The 6,427-nt window shown below is 45.8% G+C and overlaps 1 pseudogene; it reads left to right on the forward strand.

The window, feature by feature from the left end:
* Window positions 1-227: 227 nt before the first annotated feature.
* LOC102244776 overlaps window positions 228-6,427 on the forward strand; it is a 21,873-nt pseudogene continuing 15,673 nt past the window's right edge.

The raw sequence follows: 6,427 nt of genomic DNA on the forward strand, positions 1-6,427 counted from the left end.
ATCGATTGGTTGTCTCCTGCCAACAGAGGTTCGATATCGAACCTGCAACTGAGGTACATGCCTTTGAGCAGGAATCAAACCTGTGTCCCTTGGGTCCACAGGCCAACACTCTAACCACTGAGAAAAACTGGCCAGGGAGAAATGATATTTTAAAAAAGTCATTACTTCCCAGGTTCCATGCTCTGGTCACACTATAAGCTACATGCCTCCTTAAAGCTTAGGCAGAGATGGCTGACACTCTGCAGGACATCCAGTGGCTATCCAGTCAGGTGCTATGCATCCTGGGATGAAACCAGGGTCCCATGGCCTTCAGGGCACCTGAGAGGGTCCCACCCCAGAAGAATACTCATTGACACTGGAGAACCAGCAATTCCAGAATGTATCAGACATTGAAAGCAGGCCCTGAAAAAATTTAACACAGGAATCCAGGAAATCATAGTGGTCCATTGGCACTGTGATTACACCAGAGGCATACAAGATATTTGTAAAAACATTAAGAATGACACTAGATATTGCATGTAGGAAACCGGTCTCTGTGATCCATCTTCAGCAGTGTCAACTCTTAGAGAAAACTAACAAGATGTGGCCAGTCGGTTACTGAATTTTCCCAGGGCAAACAGGATGTAGGGAGGAGGGGAGAGAATATAAGAACAAAGAACTGTGTACATAACCAGTAGCACCTTTTCCAGGAAGATCTGCCTGCCACAACTATACAAAGGGAGGTAGAGACAACTAGAAAAGGCCTCAGCCCATTTTTTTTAAATAAACCAATAGAAGACAATAAGACCTAGGCAACATGGGGAAAACTATTAACCTCGTAGTACTCAGCCAATGAGGAACCAGGGGAGGGACTTTCACACATTAGTGATTAATTGCCTGTGATCACTGCTCCATGTGTTCCTGTCAACTGGACACTCACTCTTGCAAGACTGCATTAAAAGTCTCGTTTTCGCCATTCTTCTTTCTCCGAGTCCATTATTTGAATTCAGACAGGTGAGCATTTCTCACAATTTGAGGCTCATCCGGGATTTCTGTGTCTGTGCAGAGCAGAGCCTTGGTTGAGAGGGAGACGCGTCCCACCTGATTTTGGGTGGCCTGCCTGCCTGAGTTCCTGTCTCTCTGTGAAGGCCAGATAAGCCCAAGACTGTTTTTTGGAAGGTGGCAAAACTGACACAAGGGACAAAAGAAAAGCACCCACAGCAACCAGGCAACCTTGTGCATGGGCCAAGGTAGGAAAAAATGGACTATAAATAATGCCTTGGTGGTTGGGTATCCTTGGAGGTCGAGTATGTCTGACTAAGATGTGTCCTGGACATGAAGCGAGTGCATAGTCCTAAACTGTGGTTCTGTTCTCCTGCAAGGGATATGACTAGAGATGGATGAAGTGAAACTTGGGATGTGCAAGAAACCTCCAGTAAGGGGGCTTGAGCACAGGGAGAAATGATATTTTAAAAAAGTCATTACTTCCCAGGTTCCATGCTCTGGTCACACTATAAGCTACATGCCTCCTTAAAGCTTAGGCAGAGATGGCTGACACTCTGCAGGACATCCAGTGGCTATCCAGTCAGGTGCTATGCATCCTGGGATGAAACCAGGGTCCCATGGCCTTCAGGGCACCTGAGAGGGTCCCACCCCAGAAGAATACTCATTGACACTGGAGAACCAGCAATTCCAGAATGTATCAGACATTGAAAGCAGGCCCTGAAAAAATTTAACACAGGAATCCAGGAAATCATAGTGGTCCATTGGCACTGTGATTACACCAGAGGCATACAAGATATTTGTAAAAACATTAAGAATGACACTAGATATTGCATGTAGGAAACCGGTCTCTGTGATCCATCTTCAGCAGTGTCAACTCTTAGAGAAAACTAACAAGATGTGGCCAGTCGGTTACTGAATTTTCCCAGGGCAAACAGGATGTAGGGAGGAGGGGAGAGAATATAAGAACAAAGAACTGTGTACATAACCAGTAGCACCTTTTCCAGGAAGATCTGCCTGCCACAACTATACAAAGGGAGGTAGAGACAACTAGAAAAGGCCTCAGCCCATTTTTTTTAAATAAACCAATAGAAGACAATAAGACCTAGGCAACATGGGGAAAACTATTAACCTCGTAGTACTCAGCCAATGAGGAACCAGGGGAGGGACTTTCACACATTAGTGATTAATTGCCTGTGATCACTGCTCCATGTGTTCCTGTCAACTGGACACTCACTCTTGCAAGACTGCATTAAAAGTCTCGTTTTCGCCATTCTTCTTTCTCCGAGTCCATTATTTGAATTCAGACAGGTGAGCATTTCTCACAATTTGAGGCTCATCCGGGATTTCTGTGTCTGTGCAGAGCAGAGCCTTGGTTGAGAGGGAGACGCGTCCCACCTGATTTTGGGTGGCCTGCCTGCCTGAGTTCCTGTCTCTCTGTGAAGGCCAGATAAGCCCAAGACTGTTTTTTGGAAGGTGGCAAAACTGACACAAGGGACAAAAGAAAAGCACCCACAGCAACCAGGCAACCTTGTGCATGGGCCAAGGTAGGAAAAAATGGACTATAAATAATGCCTTGGTGGTTGGGTATCCTTGGAGGTCGAGTATGTCTGACTAAGATGTGTCCTGGACATGAAGCGAGTGCATAGTCCTAAACTGTGGTTCTGTTCTCCTGCAAGGGATATGACTAGAGATGGATGAAGTGAAACTTGGGATGTGCAAGAAACCTCCAGTAAGGGGGCTTGAGCACAGGGCAATAAATCTCCAGTAAAGCAGGGGGGTGGGGGGACTATAAAGCATATAGACTAGTCACAGGGACTCTTGGGGTGTGCAAGAAATGTCCAGTAAGGAGAGTTGAGCACATAGAATAGTCACGGGGACTTGCCAAGGATGGGAAACAAGAATTCTAGGCCTAGGGAAACCAAGGAAAGCAGGGTCAAGGAGACTCCCTTAGACATTCCCTTGGATAGTCCATTGGAGAGAATTCTGAGGTTCTGGGGGGACAGTCCATGAACAAGGGACAAAAGATGATCAAATACTGTTATTTTATATGACCTAAAAAAGCCAAATTTATAGACCTTCTGTCTTTTGGCCCAAGTTTGATTCAAATGAAGATTAGATGAGCCTGATCATCTCTGGATGGCAAGAAACCTTCTGCAGTCCTTGGCCTGATCTCTGAGTCCTTAGTTTGATCCACTCTGGGACAAGAGACATTTCTCTGCTTTGGTGTTTTTTTGCAGGACATTCTGTAGTATCTGTGGCTGGAAAGACAATGAGCATGGAGTGAAGCTCTTGTCTGTAGATTGTATGCACCCGTAAATATATCCTATATAATAAAGAGGTAATATGCAAATTGACCGTCACACCCTTGCACAAGATGGCTGCCCCCATGTGGTCACAAGATGTCCACGCCCATGTGGTCACAAGATGGCCATGCCCATGTCATCACAAGATGGTCACCCCCATGTCATCACAAGCTGGCCACCACAAGATGGCCAGCAGCAGAGGGCAGTTGGGGACGACCAGGCCAGCAGGGGAGGACAGTTAGGGGCAACCAAGCCATCAGGGGAGGGCAGTTCAGGGGGACCAGGCCTGCAGGGGAGGGCAGTTAGGAGCGACCAGACCAGCAGGGGAGGGCAGTTAGGGGTGACCAGGGTGGCAGGGGAGGGCAGTTGGGGGCAATTGGGCTGGCGGGAGAGGGCAGTTGGGGGCAATCGGCTCAGCAGGGGAGCAGTTAGGTGTAGTTCAGGCTGGCAGGGGAGTGGTTAGGGGGTGATCAAGCCTATACCAGCAGTCGGACATCCCCCTAGTGGTCTCAGATTGGAGAGGGTGCAGGCTGGGCTGATGGACAACCCCCAGTGCACTAATTTCATGCACCAGGCCTCTAGTTGTATATAAGAGAGTCTCTGTTGATGTTTTGTGTTTAAAGATGGGGTGCATCCAGCTTTGAGGGGCCCGGCTGCTTGGCAGGGATTGCAGAAACTTCCCAGCAGCTGTTGAGAGTTCTTAATCTTGGGGACCCTTACTGCTCTCTCTTTTAAGGCATCAGCCACTGGAAACTCTTAGCTAGTAAAAGTTATTGTCTGGAGGATCCAAGATGGCAACCGACTGGATGGCAGGCTGCAAGATAGTGTGTGAGTGAGAGAGCGAAAGGAGAGTGCGTGGACATGCAGGAAGTGTCTGTATTTGTGAGTGAGGGACAGTTATATTCCACAGGACTGTTGGGGACTGGTGAACCAGGCTCCCCTGGCTGGGCAGCCTCTTCTAGTGCTGAAATCTCCCCCAGAGTGGCCTGCTCTACTGCAGCGACTGCACCATCTTGAAGGGGAGAGCAAGCAGCTGTGATTGGAAGCCCAGCCTTACTTTCAACTGGGGAGACTTCGGATACCTCCCGGGACCATAAAACCACAACGCCCAGGAACCAGCTGCCTCAGCTGCAAACCCACGAACACTGAGACTCCAGCCTCCCTGGCCACAGGCACCTAAAATTTTGTCCAGGGGGAGACAAGGTGGCAGCTGAACACACAGATGGGTCCTGTGCCTTCTAACACAGAAGATAGAAGGAACAGCTGAATCGAATAACATCCACCCAGAATTGGCAAATTAAACATAACTGGTGAGGCAATAAATGGACGGAAAGGTCAGAGATAGCTTGGAGAGAGGTGAGATCTGGGATCCAGGCTGGAGAGAGAAACACGCACAGTGGAGTCTGGAGTCTCAGAGGGAGACTACACTCCACCAAATCCACGGCCCTTGGGGTCAGTGTAGCCCTCAAATGTGGAAGGGGGTCCACAGGGCTTCTGGCAGAGGGAACTCTAGATCTGAGCCCACAGCCGTGGAAGATGGTGCCCAGAAAGGCAACCTGAAGTGCTATACTGGCCATGCAGTGCTGGGGGGAGAAAGACTCAAGTTGGTGCAGTTCCTTTATCTGTTGGACTTCCTTGCTTTTGCTTGCTAAGCCCCGTACATAGGATCTTCCAATTAAAAACACTCACCAAGACTGCAGGGGAAAGTTGTTTTTGTGGAAACTGGGCATCAGACTAGGGAGAGATGAGTAGGAAACCAGGTCTGGGATAGTCTGTCCCTCCAATCCAGTCTTAAGTGCAGCAGGGAAAGAAGAGTCTAAACACTGGGCTGAGGAGCCGTTTGGTCCCAGAAACTAATACAGAAACACCGCCACCCAGGGGAGGTGTCAGAAATAGATGCTTGTGTAAATACAACTGAAGGCATGCAGAGAAACAAAGTGAGCAGAGAGATCCCATCTGCTTGAAACCAAGGTTGTGGCTTATGACACAGAGGAGCAGTGGATTGTGGGGAACTTCAACACTGTGCTGACTACCTGACAGGAAACAGATGTATCAGGCAGAACAGTAGAGAGGGGTCTTAAACCAGCCACCATGGGTCATTGACGCTCTGCAGAAGCAAACAACCTTCACTCCTTCACTTTTTTATTTTTTATCTTTTACTTAAGAAATTATTCCAAAATAATCCCTACAATAAGTCTAATTACCATGTGTCATAATATAAAGTTACTGCACTGTTGTTGACTATATTCCCTATGCTGTATATAACAACCCAATGATGTATTTATTTTATAACTGGAAGTGTGTACTTCTTAATCCCCTTTACCTATTTCATCTGCCTCCCAACTCCTTTTCCCTCTGGTAACCACCAATTTGTTTTCTATATCTATGAGACTCTTGTTTGTTTTGTTTTTTAGATTTCATACATAAGTGAATTTTTTCACACTTTATTTTACATGTTTTATTATTATATTTCTATTTTTAATTATTATTACTATTATTTCAGCTTTTTAAGTTTATTTTACTTTTTCTTTATTTTATTTTTGGATCACTGTTCTACATTCTATTTTTATTTTAGCGTTATTTTACTCTATCTCAATTTTTCCTTTATGCCAACACTCTCTTCCTCAATTTTCCCCTTTTTCATCCTGTTTCTCTTACCCTGTTACTGCTTTAGTTTTTTTCTATCCTTTCTTTTTACTCCTGGTTAAAAATTGATCTTACTCATATACCTAATTTCCTCTCCCCTGCTCCAAATCCATGCACACTTCTCTTTTCTCTTTCTTCACTAGCCAATTTTTTTTTTCCTTTTATTTTCTTTCTTTCTGTCTTGTGGTTGTTGTTTGTTTGATTGTTTGTTAGTTGTATTTTTTTCCTGTTTTTTTCTTCTGTCTTCCCTCTCCTCACTTGTTCTCTTCTTCTACTAGGAACTTAATTAGTTTCAGTCGCTAACTCAGGCCTATCTACTCTCTATTCTCTTTTTCCAAAAATAGATGACTACATAGATCAGGGGTGGGCAAACTTTTTGACTCGAGGGCCACAATGGGTTCTTAAACTGGACCGGAGGGCCGGAACAAAAGCATGGATGGAGTGTTTGTGTGAATTAATATAAATTCAAAGTAAACATCATTACATAAAAGGGT

Source organism: Myotis brandtii, unplaced genomic scaffold (genome assembly GCF_000412655.1).
Source record: "Myotis brandtii unplaced genomic scaffold, ASM41265v1 scaffold1291, whole genome shotgun sequence".
In the NCBI taxonomy this organism is placed as follows: Eukaryota; Metazoa; Chordata; class Mammalia; order Chiroptera; family Vespertilionidae; genus Myotis; species Myotis brandtii.